Raw genomic sequence first — 16974 nt, 5'->3', positions numbered from 1 at the left:
GACAAAAGAAATTAATGACACGAATAAATGGAAAGATACAACATGCTCATGGATTGAAAGAATCAATATTGTTAAAATGTCCAAAAAACCCAAAGCAATCTACAGATTCAGTGCAATTCCTATCAACATTCCAATAGCATTTTTCACAAAAATAGAGCAAATTATACTAAAATTTGTATGGAAACACAAAATACCCCAAATAGCCAAAATAATCCTGAGAAAGAACAAAGCTATAAACATCACACTCCCTGATTTCAAACTATTGTTGATCTTTGAACAGGTAAGTGTTCTGGTCAACAGTAGGCTAACAGTAAAATTTTAAAGGGGTCAAAAGTTATACAAGGAGTTTCTACTGCACAGGAGGTCAGAACCCCTAACACTCACATTGTTCATGAGTCAACTGTATACTACAAAGCCATAGCAATCAAAACAGTATGCTATTATAAAAAAAATATACATATAGATCAATGGAACAGATTAGAAAGTCCAGAAATAAAAGCACACATGTATGGTCAACTAATTTATGACAAAGGAGATGAGAATATACAATGGCGAAAGGAGAGTACCTTCAAAAATTGGTGTTGGAAAAACTGCACAGTTACATGCAAAAGAATGAAATTGGACCACTGTCTTACACCATATACAAAAATTAACTAAAAATAGATTTAAGACTTGAATATAACACCTAAAACCATAAAACTCCTAGAAGAAAACATTTGTGGGAAGCTCCTTGACATTGGTATGACTGGCATTTTCCTGAATCTGTCTCTAAAGGCAAGGGAAACAAAAGCAAAAATAAACATATGGGAAGTGAAGGAAACAATCAGCAAAACACAAAGTCAACCTACTGAACAGGAGCAGATATTTGCAAATTATATACCCAATAGGGCAATAAGGGGTTGCAATAGGGCAATAAGGGGTTGGTTAACATCCAAAATATATAAAGACTCCATACAACTAAGCAACAACAACAACAACCAATCTGATTGAGAAATGGGCAGAGCACCTGAATAGGCTTCTTTCCAAAGAAGATATACAGATGGTCAACAGGCACATGAAAGGATGCTCAACATCACTAATCATCAAGGCAATCAAAACTACAATGAGGTATTATCCTACACTTGTCAGGCTGGCTATTATCAAAATGACAAGGAACAAGTGGTGGTAATGGCATGGAGATGTTTCTTTCACTGTGTTCCACAAAACACTGGTCTCCTGTGATGCTTCGATGCAAAATGGGTTCAGAGATCAAATATTTTTTATTCATATTTTCAAGTTTCTCTACAAGGAAGGAACTTCCCAATCAATATCAAAAGAAATTCTTTAGTTGCAGATAGAGGAATAGGTTAGGAAGTAGCTGTCATTGAATGTTGGGCAAATGTAACCAAACATCTCAGAACTGATCATAGGCGTTTCAAAGCTAGGAAGAATTGGTGTGACTGATTCACAAGTTCTGAAGGGTATCTGTAAGGTTAGATATCAAAAGGTACTAGCTGCCTTTGAAGAGAAGCTATTTAACTTCCAGCAATATGTAATTAAATTAAGGAGGAGAATGAAAGCAAAAGTGTACTGAAATAAAAAATGCAGAACCAAATCCAAGAATTCTTTAGTGTAAGCCTGGATTATATTGTTAGTTCTACGGATGGTACAAATACAAGTTAAAATAATGAAGAACAGCATGTCATCATGATGTTATACATTAACTAGAGACCAGAAGTGTTTCAGAAGAAACTTCAGATGCTGTGTGTGAAAAAAATCTTAGCCTCAAACCAACAAAAAAATGAGGCATGCAGTGATAAATGTATGCTATAGTCATTTAGTTTTTAAAAAACTATGTGTGTACATTGAATGGAACAGAATTTTTTTTCTTTCTGTTTTTCTTTTAAATCTCTTCTCCCAAAGCTGTTTTTAAATTGATGATGTCTTAAAATGTACTGGCCTCCTGAATACTATCATTCTCTATGTTCCTCAAGACTCCCAGCCATGCTCTGCTCAGAGGCTTAGCAGTTGCTGTAAGTAATATCCATGTGGAACACTGGAGTGTCTGACAGGCACAGGACTTGCCCCTTTTGCTCTATGGAGTGTTCCTTAACCATACTGTTTAAAAGTGCAATTGTTCACCTTTGCCTCAGCACTCCCTAGCTGTATTCCCTGCTTTACTATTTTTCATAGCACTTCACTATCTGACTGTTACTTACTTATGTGTTGACTATCTCTTCCTACTACAAATTAGGCAGATATTTTTTTCTGCTCACTTTACTCTTGTATCTCCAATCCTTATAATAGTGTCTAATACATGCTTCTTGAGGTCAACAAATATTTGTTGAATAAATAAATAAATAAACAAATAAGTGAATCTTGAAGTCAATGATATCTATAAGATGAGGTAATAAAATAGATTAGTCACCTAGAAATTCACAAGGCTCATCAGCAAATTAAATTCTCTGAAGCAATGCTATTTTTAAAAAGCTATTTAGGGGTGCCTGTGTGGCTCAGTTGGTCAAGTGTCTGACTTCAGTTCAGGTCATGATCTCATGGTTTGTGAGTTCGAGCCACCCAGCAGGCCCTGTGCTGACAGCTCAGAGCCTGGAGCCTGCTTCGGATTCTGTCTCCCTCTCTCTATGCCCCGCCCCCACTCATGCTCTGTCTCTCTCAAAAATGAATAAACATTGAAAAAAATTTAAAGCTGCTTCATTTTCATGAAACATTTTCATGTTTCATTTTCATGTTTCCCTAAGTTTATGGATAGTGGTACCTTTTTCCACATGTAACACTAAAATACAATAGAATTAATATTCTTTATAAAAACATTTTGGGAAGGAGGAGACACTTTAAAAGCTGATCAAATTCTGTAAATAATTTTTTAGAAATATTGTACCCTTCGGTTCCTTTTACTTTTTTTCCCTTTCCCTCTTCCTCTTGTTACTTCCTTCTTTACATGCTTCTTTGTGTTTCTAATATAATAGAGTATTACTCAAAAACATAGGAGTCATAGAATCTGGCACTCAGTATACAAGATGCAAATCGTAAATAAATTTAAGCTGATTTTGAAAATATGTTAAAAAAAACTTACAATAACACTGATACAGAAAATTTCCATGCTAAGCATATTTTATGCTAAATCTTATAATTCAGTCAAGCTTTACCAGGAAAATAGAAACCATTTCAGGTTTTTATAATGGAGAACACTTAATGCAAGAAATTGGTTACACAGGTGGAAATGGAAAAGGCTGAGAAAGCAAACAAGAGACAGCGAGGCAGCCCAGAGCTGAGTGACACCAAGAAGTCCTTGCAACACGGTGGCTTAGGGGTCCAGAAGGAGGTAAACCCCCAGAGCCCAGTAGTCAAGAATGCTAGCAGAAGAGGGGACCACACAGAGGAGATTTAGCCAGTGGCCGATACACTGCCCAGAGAGGAGGTAGGGGAATACTCCAGCTTCTTCCTCCTTCCCACACTTTGAATTCCTCCAAGTGTGTCTCATTAGCTGAGTCTGTTGACATGGGAGCCTGGGAAATTCAGCCTGTAGGAGTCCGTCCCTCCATGATACAGAAAAGAATATGAAGAGTGGTGAGAGGCAAATAGTCCCAGCACTGGCTCAGCTTACACAGGCCATTTAGTATAACCAACACATGAGCACTTGCCTTGATTTTCTGTTATGACAGTAAGTCTAACCAAAGACTAAAAACAAAAGGAAAATCATGTTAAATTCAACTCACTCCCGAAGTCATATGATTGGTCTTAATATTCAGTTATGAGTATGTCAGCATACCCTTGCAATCAAGTGGATATAAATTATCAATTGCATTAATGGAAACAATTATTGGGAAAACTGTTTTAATCACATATGACAACACAACTAATTTTCTACCAGATATTAAATTTAATGTTCCATACCTGTTTTTTTAAAAAGCTAGGATCCAATACTGTCATAATAGCTACCACCTCAATAAATTTTAGTTTCTTTCTATAACAGATTATTACTTTCAATCACTGTGGCAATACAATATATTAAATAATGTTTTTCTTTACTTCGAACTGGCTAAAAGTGCTTCACGTGGAATCCTCAAGAACCACATGTAACCCACTGCAACAGACCATGCAATAGACCATGAGCTTGTAATAGACTGGAGCAAAATTACTCAAATATAGCAATTGAAAAAATCTGCTAAGAGCAGCAAACTGAAAACCATTTTATTTAAAAACATTCTAGATGTAGATATTTTACTTAGAAAAAAGGAAATGCCCTCTCTGAAAAATAGCAAGCAGTCATCTTGAACATAGCAATAAAAGATTAAGCTGGCCTTCATGCTGTGGCTGTTGCTTTCAAGAAAATTATTATGTAGTCTATGGGTAGAACTACAAACCATCACAGCAAAGAATGGTTATAATTATTATCCAGAGTGATCACAGCTTCGTTGCATTCATGAAAGTAAAGCACATGTATTTCCAAAAGAGATTCAACATGGCTTGAAATGCATGTACAGTATAATAAAATTGAACCATTGGTCCAGAGTAAAGATAAGTTAATAATAAAAGGATGAAAAAGAAAACTATTTCATAAAACTCTTGAGGAAGACAATAATACTTGAGCTTCCTAGGAGCTGAGACAAAGAAGAAAATGTTGGGTTTTGTAGCTCTCAATGTCAAATAAAAGGAAATGTATATAACGCAGATGGAAAGTACTATATAGGTTCAGTCTTTCCCAGGTAAAACAGTGACAGCATCACAATGAACTCTAATGAAAAGTTGTCCTGATCTCAATCAAAGTGCTAAAAGGCTCATCCAATAAATTCAAGGGATATTGATCTGATTTCTTACTTAAAGATTCAGTGATTCTTGCCTAAGCATTAATCATCATAATCTTATCAAATTCCCATTTTAATTCATTCCCTGTGGCTTTTGTTAAATTTCTGATTGTATGCGTAGATTTTTTTCCCAAAATTATGTTATTGCTTCTAGGAGAACAAAATGATTATTTGGGGGTCTTCACAAAGCTGTCATGACAACGCCTTTGGTAAAAAATCTGGCTGTACATGATTAGAAACAACTTTATAATTCAAGAATTTTAAATGGATAACTTTGCATTGGAAAACAGAATTGGAATTCCCCATCATTTTGGTACCTAGTTTAATTTTGGTGGAATGAGCCTTTGTAAGACTAAACATGGAAACAGACCACTATTGCCATCTCCTGGCAAGTAAACCACATGACCACAGTTTAACTCTTTTTGAAGAGCCATATATTGTGGGAAGGCAAGAAGATTATCCCCATAAATAGGCAATAAAGTATCGAGTATTTATTGTAAGACCATCATTGGGTTTTTATTCTTTATTCCTATAAGACCTTTACAAAATCCATTAAAGTTGATAAATAGTAGCATTTGTTTTATGAGCTCTTTATGTTGAACAAAAATTCTGCTTGTTATGACTTTTTAAATTAAATGCATATGATGGATCTACCTGTGATTGAAACAAATATTAAAGCTGCTTCAAAAAGGAAACCGAGAAAATGTTTGCGATGCACTGGGGAAAAGGAGCCAGGATTGTACCACTGCATGCAGCCAAGAAAGTGACAGGTAGCTTTCTACCATATAATAAAGCTGATGGAATGGATAACAGCTCTGACAGCATTAATCCATCTTTCTGCTGTGGGGGCTTTCACAAGAGATGAATGATACTCCCCCCTCCAACTAGCCCTGTCATCTCGCTGTGTTTCTCTTTAATTTCTCTCCCTTGCTATTGTTCTCTTTTATAATCAGCTGTTGCTGTTGCTTTGAACCCCCTTCCCTCCTCACATCTGGACATCAAATCATCAGCTGCATCTGAGCCTGGTTCATATACTCCCTGCCTGAGATGCCAGCTGAGCCATTTATGAGCTCAATGGCACTGAAGTCTGCAAGCTGTACTCCAGGGTGCCGTCCTGTCCTATAGATTCCAAACTCATGCTGCAGCTGAGTGAAAAAGGAGAATGAGATATGGCTTCAAGTCATTACCCTACAGATCAGAATGTTACATTCCACATGATTCTGAGGGCTTGACACGTTGTCTTCTAAAACTAATCATTTCTTCAAGGATAAACATGAGAACCAACTTTCCCAAGATGGGTACAAAGCACTGAGACAACTGACATTGTTTTTATTTTGTTTTGTTTTAAAAAAGCTCCTATCACGTCATTCTTTGAAAAATGAAAACAAATCCATTGTTGTTTTATCACATTTTATTATAAATTTTATGCAATGTAAATTCCATTCCCTACTTACCAGCTCAAGATCACTAAGCTTTTACACTATGGTAAAAGAGGAATGGATGTGTGAGAAATCAGCTTGGATGTGAGTTCTGAAGCATGAAATCACTCCAGTTAAGTAGCTTGGTGGTCCTCTGTTAAAGTTTCAGATGGCCTGCCTGTCAAGTCCCTAGCTAAGCTAATTTCCTGAAGAACTAAGCTGAGAGAACAAGAGGGGTTGATCTTCTATACCTATACTTGCATCATCTGATGAAGCCAGAGTACAGAGGGCTGATCACAGGGAACAACCTTTGAGAAATGCTTCTATTCCAATTGACCACTAACTCAGGGAACCTTCCCTTTTAAAGTGAATCTCAGGTAAATCTACAAGAAAACCATCACAGATTTAAAAAAAAAAAAAAAGAATCTGGAAAGGAGCAAAGGAAGTTAATGTAAAGTTCAGAGTAAAAATAAGTCAAAAATCATAAAACGAGAAAATCCAGATAGGTATTTAAATAAACATAGTTGAAGTAACAATAGCATTAAAAGTTCACATATATGGCGCTATGTGCCAGAAATGGCTCTAGTCACTTTACATCATTCATGTACATAAAATTAATTCATTCATTCAGTCCTCACCATAATCCTCTTATCTCCAAGTAACAGGTAAGGAAACTGAGCACAGAGATTTGGAAACAAACAAGGTCAAGGAACTTAGGAAGTGTGGACTGGAGTCCAACAGGGGTGGTCTAGCTCTTTTTTTTTTTTTAATATTTATTTATTTTTGAGAGAGAGAGTGAGACAGCGTGAGCGGGGAAGGTCCAGAGAGAGGGAGACACAGAATCCACAGAATCGGAAGCAAGCTCCAGGCTCTGAGCTGTCATCACAGAACCCGACGCAGGGCTCGAACCACGAACTGTGAGAACGTGACCTGAGCCGAAGTTGGATGCTAACCGACTGAGCCACCCAGGCGCCCCTAGGGTGGTCTAGCTCTTAACCACTGTGTTCTACCGTTACTAAATTTATTTATATCTATGTCCATCTCTTAGCAACTGCAAAATTCTCTCTGCCCCTCCCTCCCTTTATCGTATGTTTAACTATTACAATAAATGGAGTATAAACTAATTTTCCCATTTTACAGAATGGTTATCAAAAACTGTCTAAAGTCAGGGAACTGCTAAGTGACACAGCTAGAATGTAAAGCTAAATCCCACCTTCTTCCCTCCAAATCCCACTGTGTCCCAGGGTGTGATGGCTATGAAAATGCACTGCCCACCCTGCTGCTGCAGGGACATGGCTTTCTGACAGCCTCAGCTATCTCTGGACCCACCACCACGTTTGCAGGATGGTCGGGTGCCCTGAAATAAGACTATTCTATTGTGAGACATGGGTTGAAAGCCCATGACTCTGGTTGCAATTTTCTTTTTTTTTTTTTTATTTTTATTATTTTTTTTTTATTTTTTAGATGTAATTTATTGTCGAATTGAATTCCATACAACACCCAGTGCTCATCCCAACAGGTGCCCTCCTCAATGCCCATAACCCACTTTCCCCTCTCCCCCACCCCTCATTCGCCCTCAGTTTGTTCTCTGTATTTAAGAGTCTCTTATGGTTTGCCTCCCGCTCTCTCTATTTGTAACTATTTTCTCCCCTTCCCCTCCCCTCTGGTCTTCTGTTGAGTTTCTCAGGATCCACATATGAGTGAAAACATATGGTATCTTTCTTTCTCTGCCTGACTTATCTCACTTAGCATAACACTCTCCAGTTCCATCTACATTGCTACAAAAGGCCAGATTTCATTCTTTCTCATTGCCAAGTAGTATTCCATTGTATATATAAACCACATATTCTTTATCCATTCATCAGTTGATGGATTTTTAGGCTTTTTCCATAATTTGGCTATTGTTGAAAGTGCTACTATAAACATTGGGGTACATGTGCCCCTACGCATCAGCACTCCTGTATCCCTTGGGTAAATTCCTAGCAGTGCTATTGCTGGGTCATAGGGTAAATCTATTTTTAATTTTTTGAGGAACCTGCACACTGTTTTCCAGAGTGGCTGCACCAGTTTGCATTCCCACTAACAGTGCAAGAGGGTTCCCATTTCTCCACATCCTCGCCAGCATCTATAGCTTCCTGTTTTGCTCATTTTAGCCACTCTGACCGGCGTGAGATGGTATCTCAGTGTGGTTTTGATTTGTATTTCCCTGATGAGAAGTGATGTTGAGCATCATTTCATGTGTCTGCTGGCCATCTGGATGTCTTCTTTGGAAAAATGTCTATTCATGCCTTCTTCCCATTTCTTCACTGGATTATTTGTTTTTCGTGTGTGGAGTTTGGTGAGTTCTTTATAGATTTTGGATACTAGCTGTTTATCTGATATGTCATTGGCAACTATCTTTTCCCATTCCGTTGGTTGCCTTTTAGTTTTCTTGATTGTTTCCTTTGCAGTGCAGAAGGTTTTTACCTTTACGAGGTCCCAATAGTTAATTTTTGCTTTTAATTCCCTTACTTTTGGAGATGTGTCAAGTAAGAAATTGCTGCGGTTGAGGTCAGAGAGGTCTTTTCCTGCTTTCTCCTCTAGGGTTTTGATGGTTTCCTGTCTCATTCAGGTCCTTTATCCATTTTGAGTTTATTTTTGTGAACGGTGTAAGAAAGTGGTCTAGTTTCATGCTTCTGCATGTTGCTGTCCAGTTCTCCCAGCACCATTTGTTAAAGAGACTGCCTTTTTTTCCATTGGATATTCTTTCCTGCTTTGTTGAAGATCAGTTAGCCATACTTTTGTGGGTCCAATTCTGGAGTCTCTCTTCTATTCCATTGGTCTATGTGTCTGTTTTTGTGCCAATACCATGCTATCTTGATGATTACAGCTTTGTAGTAGAGGCTAAAGTCTGGGATTGTGATGCCTCCCGCTTTGGTTTTCTTCTTCAATATTACTTTGGCTATTCAGAGTCTTTTGTGGTTCCATACAAATTTTAGGATTGTTCTAGCTTTGAGAAGAACGCTGGTGCAATTTTGATTGGGATTGCATAGAATGTGTAGATTGCTTTGGGTAGTACTGACATTTTAACAATATTTATTCTTCCAATCCATAAGCATAGATGTTTTTCCATTTCTTTGTGTCTTCTTCAATTTCCTTCATAAGCTTTCTATAGTTTTCAGCATACAGATCTTGTACATCTTTGGTTAGGTTTATTCCTAGGTATTTTATGATTCTTGGTGCAATTGTGAATGGGATCAGTTTCTTTATTTATTTTTCTGTTGCTTCATTATTAGTGTATAAAAAATGCAACTGACTTCTGTACATTAATTTTGTATCCTGCAACTTTGCTGAATTCATGTATCAGTTCTAGCAGACTTTTGGTGGAGTCTATCGGGTTTTCTATGTATAGTATCATGTCATCTGCAAAAAGTGAAAGATTAACTTCATCTTTGCCAATTTTGATGCCTTTGATTCCATTTTGTTGTCTGATTGCTGATGCTAGAACTTCCAACACTATGTTAAACAACAGCGGTGAGAGTGGACATCCCTGTCGTGTTCCTGATCTCAGGGGGAAAGCTCTCAGTTTTTCCCCATTGAGGATGATATTAGCTGTGGGCTTTTCATAAATGGCTTTTATGATGTTTAAGTATTTTCCTTCTATCCCGACTTTCTTGAGGGTTTTTATTAAGAAAGGATGCTGAATTTTGTCAAATGCTTTTTCTGCATAGATTGACAGGATCATATGGTTCTTATCTTTTCTTTTATTAATGTGATGTATCACACTGATTGATTTGCAAATATTGAGCCAGCCCTGCAGCCCAGGAATGAATCCCACTTGATCATGGTGAATAATTCTTTTTATATGCTGTTAAATTCGATTTGCTAGTATCTTGTTGAGAATTTTTGCATCCATATTCATCAGGGATATTGGCCTCTAGGTCTCTTTTTTTGCTGGGTCTCTGGTTTTTTAATTTTTAAAGTTTATTTGCCTATTTTGAGGAAGAGAGAGAGAGAGAGAATAGGTAGGGGAGGGGCAGACAGAGAGGGAGAGAGAGAATCCAAGGCAGGCTCCCCATTGTCAGTGCAGAGCCTGATGAGGGGCTCAAACTCTGAAACCATGAGGTCATGACCTGAGCCCAAATCAGATGCTTAACTGACTGAGCCACTCAGGCGCTCCCTGGTTGCAATTTTCATAGAATAGTCTTAGCACTTTCCTAGCCTGTATTCCTTCCGTTACAAGGGTCAGATCCACATTGTGGTCTGTTTCTGTCTTCCTACCCCCCTTTATCTTTCCTAAGCATTTTACCTAATAAATCTCTTGCATATCTAATCCCACCTTGAGCTCTGCGTCTTCCAATAATGCAAATTAACACACAGGCCAAAATCATATCTTTAGAAACTCATTTAACTAGATATACAAAAAATATATATCTATGTTTTTAGTTTATATGTAAATATTTTGTTATTTTACTTATATTGGATTCAATAAATCACAGGGCGAAGGTAAAAATGATAAAATGGAGCAAACACAAATAACAAAGCAACAGAAATAACTAAGCCCTGTCCTATTATACATCACTAGACCTAAAACATACATGACAGAGTTTCTCTGGGATAAAAATAAACAAGAGGCCATAATACAAGGGCTCACTACCATAACAACCATCTCAAAATGGAATTGATCAGGAGTCTCCAGGAGAACTTTGTATATTCCTATCAATCTTTAAGTGATATCTTAGACTTCAAAGGCTACTAAAATCCTTTCTCAGATGAAAAAAAAAGTTCCCTGACTTTACACATCTCAGTATCCTGTAAGCTGGTTTAAATTGTAACTAGAAACATTTTTTCTCATGTATTCTCATATTTATTCTATGATTTATGATGACTCTGAGCTCTTTAGTTGTTCCTATTTATATCTCTCAAAACCTTTCTCTTTTTGATGATCTATTCTCCTAATAGCCAAAGATCTCATCTTGAATTTCCTTTCAGAATTACATGATCTTGTAACCCTAGTGGCAATTTCAGCTCCCAACACCCAGATATTTAGCACATGGGGTAATGCCAAGGCTATAAATATGTGCTTTGTGAAGTGGTAACATTGAGCTGATGAGTCACACTGGGAGTCATGGAATGTAAGAGGCTCTTGTGAGGTTTCGACAGCCTTGATCATGACCAATATACAAAGTATTTAAAATCAATATGACATGTTTATTAATCAACACAATTATACGTGAGTAGGATTCAACTTTGACTAAACTGTCATTAAGATGTGACTACATCATTATTCCAGTTAGGAACTGGGCCCCTGTGACAATGGAATGGAATGCTCTAATACATCTGCACTCTGTTTCAATGACCTAAATGGCAATAAATCATTGGCTAAGTAATTGCAAAACCAAATTACATAGTACTGAAGAAAAATACATATACAAGGAAATAAACAAAATCTTATTTTGTTAAAAAAATTACCCTGTCTAATTCAGACTGCTAATGAATTCATCTCATACTTGTGTAATGATACTACAGATAATGGAAAACTAATACACAATGATAAAGCATGGAAATGGTAGGATATGACCTGGGATAAGGTAGGACTCTAAGGCAAAGCACAGTATAGTGTAGAGTAGTATTTCTAGACTGTCATACATCATAACAATATGTCCAGAGAGTCCCTTAGAGAGAACTTTGCTGTTTTATAAGTTTTTAGCCAACAAGATTCAAAACTCTTTGTCAGAATCAGCAAAGACAAAGAGATTTATCCAAGATAGAGGTCAATAAGCAGTTTTCTATGTGGCCATGTTTTTACAGTGTGGACGTCTTGTCTAAAACCTACAAAGTAGATGAGAATGTTTGCTTAATAGTTCAACAAAAATTTAATTTATAATCAAATTTTCTACTAGAAAATCTGAAATTTAGTTCAAATACAACTTGCTTTTAAATTAGCAATGTAAAGAAGAAATATAAAAGACCTATTTACATGTAGTTTTTTAAAGTGAGGAGTTACTCAACCTGGATGCACAAATATACATGTGTATAAATGATAAAGTCACTACCTATCAAGTCTCAAGATTTCAATGGATAAAGAGTTACACACTCATTTGTACTCTTACTGCAACTCAATTAATTCAAAAGAACGAGTATTCACTGCTGACAAACTAACAAAACCTTTTCTGTAAACCTAAAGCTGCTCCAAAAAATTGTCTTTTTTAACTGATAAGTGGAAAAATAAGCCAATAAAAGGCACAAACATAATGGAAGCCATCTATTTATCCACATCTTTGATAATGTAATTACCAATTTGTACAAAAACATTAAAAAATGCAATTGATTAATTAAAACTCCATCAAAATTTTCTGAAAGACTGTAAAATATCCATAGCACTGTACATAAGTATACATTTTTCTAGGAGAGTTCCTGGATTCTCATTTATCCTCAACAACAACCCTATGAGATACCCATTTTAGGGGCTGTGTATAACTGCAACATAACAGAGGTTCCCCCAGAGTTATTCAGATAGCATCTGGGGAAACAGGGATTCAAGTCCAGCTCTCTCTGAGTCAGAGTCTCACCTCTGAACTGCTGTGCTCTACCACTGTCCCAAACCACTAAATGCTTAAGTAAATCTCAAAGAGATTCCATCTATGTTGCTTCATTCCCTAAATGGAGTTAAATACGGCAGGGAAGACTTACCCTTATAACAGTAAGGCTGTGTTGCAATGTGCAAGGCGACTTCTAAAGAGGATGCAGGAAAACTCCACGTGTTAACCTCGGTTATCTAATGCTTAGAAACTTACATCATTCTAGGCGACTCAAATAGATAAATGAAAATTATTTCTAGTGTGTCCCACTGCTGATTAGAATCTGAACGGTGTGTAATTATCACGGTCATCCTCCCCCTCCACACATTTCCCACCCCTTTTCAAGAAAAGCATTCTATTTTCTCTTTATAGCAATCTGAGCCTTTCTCTTTTTCCTAACATTCTTAAAAATAATGGACACTGATCTACTATATTTTTTTTAATTCCTTAGAAGTTCTATAAGTATCCTTACTCTGAGCCTTATCTGAATGCATACAGCTTTTCAAACTACATATCGACTACATTGTCAACTTCTCTAGTTTGGCTTCTACCCTCTTGTCATGGACGAAATTCCTCTGCATGATTACAGTTGAACTTTTTTTAAAAGACAGGGGTTTTACAAAAGCATAAAAAGCTCCACTGCTTCAGGTGTTTTTCCCTTTGGGTCCCACCTACTGGTGACCTATATGTTGTGTGTGTGTACAAGTTTTTAAATAAAATTCTGTGTCTTTATCATGCTGATATTATTTTTTTTCTATTGACTACTAAGAACTGCCATCTTAAAGTTATCCCCATCAGGGCTATCCTTGAACTTCTTTCTTATTTATGGAAACCAAAGTAAGGACATCTGCTTTATTGATATTTCTTATTTTGCATAGATATTCTCCTCCTAACAATCTCTTAGGTGTGGTCCAGAAGTAATGTCAGTCACCAGGAGGAGCTTGGAGAGAGAAGAGTTCCTACAGAGAAAACCTTAAGGATAGAATTTCAGGAGTTTATGGGCTAAATTTAAAAACATGTCATGACTCCAGCTGTCCTTAATATTTCTGTCGGGCTTGTGGTTGTGGGTTTGTGTGATGACAATGCCAAAACTTCTTTTTTTTCCTCCTCAATGTCATACTTCATTGTTATTTCCTCTACAAGTAGTTCTCAAATAAGAGATGTGGAGGGTGAAAGTGTGTAAATGTATTATGTTTCTAATAATAACATTATCATTATTGAATCATCACTTGTAAATGTGCATCAATCTTTTTCAGATTACATACCATATGCTGAGATTGTGGGTTGTCATTTGTTTCTCCCACTGGGGTGGAATCTTTAGCAGACCAGTTGTGTGACTTTCTCTCTCCACCCCCACTGGTGTTTGCTTGTTTGTTAATATCCTTTTCTGGCTCAAAATACAATGTTTGCGTCAAGACTGGTGCTTACTGCACTTAGTTTTGGGGAAGGAAGTTCAAGCTTTGAATGAATTTCAACACTTTCAGTGGGTCCCTATTGACCAAAAAGAAAATCCAAACTCCTTACCATGACATGCAAAACCTCTGAGGCTCTCGATGGTTTTTAGCTTTATAGTCTCACTCACTTGGTCATTACACCAGGGCTATAGAACCACACACAAACAACTCAGCTGCTCAAGAATACTTATTAGTTCCTTTCACTTCACATCTTTTGTTTATGCCAAAAATGCCTTCTTTGATCTTTCTACTTGATTAATACCTAATCCACTTGTCCTTCCCAACTTATATTATAAATTACCTCCCTTCTGAGGGTTCCCTGACACATTCCCAAAGTAATATTTGCTACCGATTTTGCGATGCTATGCATTTTGAATTTATTATCACATTTAGCTTTTATCACATTATATTGTTACTGCTTGTACATTTCTCTCTCTTTCCCCTCACTTGCACATGCTCTTTTCCAAACACATATCCTTGGCTGTAGTGCCACCAAGGTAAATATTGTCTTGTACTCTGTTCTGCTATCTATTTCCTTTGCACAATGCCTAAAAATGGTTTGAAAGAAAGAAAGAAAGAAAGAAAGAAAGAAAGAAAGAAAGAAAGAAAGAAAGAAAAAAAAAACGCTGTTGAATAAAATTATAGAACAATTATTTTCAAGTTAGAACTTACTCTGCCCCGTACAACTGTATATAATTTGGGGAAATCACCTCTCTGAACTTCAGTTTCCTCACCTGTAAAAAGAGAAAAGCACTTTATTTCATATGATTGCTGTGACTATCTAATTAAGTGTTTTGTATGGAACACATGGAGTCCTTTAAAATTTATGTGAACTCTTCATATTATTAGGATAGAGCCTAATAAAAAGATGCTGTATTTTATGTCGTCTTTCAAATACTAGAGTCAATGAAAATAAAGGAGTCAGGTTAGTCTTAATAACTAAGTTATATAGGACAATCAAATTTTCTCCCAATAGACTTTTTACTTTAGAAAGAGCAGCAAAAAGAAAAATTCTTAAATATATTTAAAAAGTCAAATTATTTCAATACACAATTGTATTTTTTCCCAAATACTGCAATGAAAAACATACTAAGTGTTACGGTTATACTTTATCAGAAGAATTTGTTTATTCTCATCAACTTTAAAATCTGACTACACTAATTTCATTAGCATTTTATTTTTGCTTGGTTCACTTAATGTTATTCAAACACTCTATCTGAGACGAATCTCCTGAGATATATTTTTTCCCTTGAAGATGAACTTACTTTAATGTTAGCACAGGGGCTCAAGTGCGGGCAGAGTAGATAGTTAATGGGCATGAAAAACTGCAATACAGCATGAAGCAGAGAATGAGCCTCTGTTTATGTAAATGCCTCCATTCCATACTCAGAAGTTGTCTGTCTGTAATGTGACCGTTTATGAGGTACCCGCCCATATTCATCATTGCATGGAATAGCCATAACAAATGGGGGGTGGGGGAAGGCTCCCTAGTCAGGAAGCCAAACACCTCTATGAGCCCATTTACTAATCAATTTACTGATTATATCTAAGGAGAGAAGCTGTAATTTAGAAATTCACTTTGCTTTCTGAAAACTCTACATGTGAGCCATTCTATCTCGGACTTACATGAGCTAAGAATCACACAGTAATTTGCCCTATACCTCCAAACACCAATCAGGGGTGTGACTGAGACTAACTAGCTAGATGGCTCTGGGTCAGCCCAACTCTGTATATCTGGTTATTAGCACACTCAATATGCCCTGAGACAAAAAGCTCTTGACTCAAGCCCACTTTGGTAAAATAATGTGGAAGAAACTATAATTTGAGAGAAAACTTCATTCATTTCATTATTTGGGGCGATAGTTAATCTTCCAAGGGCCTTTAAGTTCCAAGAAAGGAATGGTTTAATATTGTGTTTGACTATGATAATTTACAGTTCATTGGGAGAGTGGGAAAACTTCTCAGAAGAATTGGCTTCACTTTCTTACAGGACTCTTCTATAGAGGAGGGTAGTCTATGACTTACACCATATTGATCTGTGTGTACTCCTCAAGACTCTGTAGTCATTTTAATATCGATCTTTGTTTCCTTACATTACTGTATCATGCACTCATCAAGTCAGCATTACCACGATGTAACCTAACTGTTGTCCTCTGAAATCAAGGTAATGAGACGGTTTATAGGATTGGCAGTCTAATCTCCACTACATACAAAAATGTCTATTTACCTACATCTTTCTCTATAAAAGTAGTCTATGTGCTTTTGTGCTTCTGTTGCCTTTACCCAAAATTGGATAATATTAGTTCTTTTCTTCATGAGTTTCATCCTTTTCTATACAGAAAAAAAAAAAAAAACATTGATTTTTTTTTCCGTCTCTATGGTTTTAATATAGTACAAGACAAGCTGGTTTTATTTATGCTGTGTTTTAACCCAAATGCCATCAAATATATGTCAATTGCCTATGGGAACATTGGTCTTCAGGGCTGCCTCTACTGTGTAAGTAGTCAAAGAGTAGCAAACAATAAATAGTGTAAGTGCAACCCAGACATGAATCAAATCTCTTACATCAATTCTACACTCCTCTGCCCAAATTACAAAAGGAAGTTAGATATATGTGATCTGGATCTTGACCTGGTTTATTGAGGATTTTCTGCTTGAGACAAAGCTTACCTATGCTGCTCCTCAGTCTCCACTAGTTCTTAATCAGACAGACCAGACAGTAAACAGTCTGATGTCT

The 16974-nt window shown here is 36.6% G+C and overlaps 1 long non-coding RNA gene across 1 annotated transcript in view; it reads right to left on the bottom strand.

Moving 5' to 3' along the window:
* The window catches only part of LOC109503563, a 538043-nt gene that overhangs the window by 41810 nt on the left and 479259 nt on the right, over window positions 1-16974 (bottom strand). The window contains exon 5 of the long non-coding RNA XR_006585236.1: window positions 14910-14971. This is a non-coding gene — a long non-coding RNA (uncharacterized LOC109503563). The remainder of the gene's footprint in view (window positions 1-14909; window positions 14972-16974) is intronic.

The sequence above is a fragment of the Felis catus genome, chromosome C2 (assembly GCF_018350175.1).
Source record: "Felis catus isolate Fca126 chromosome C2, F.catus_Fca126_mat1.0, whole genome shotgun sequence".
In the NCBI taxonomy this organism is placed as follows: Eukaryota; Metazoa; Chordata; class Mammalia; order Carnivora; family Felidae; genus Felis; species Felis catus.
Note: the sequence above shows the minus strand (reverse complement) of the source record. Positions and strands in the feature narration are given on the sequence as shown.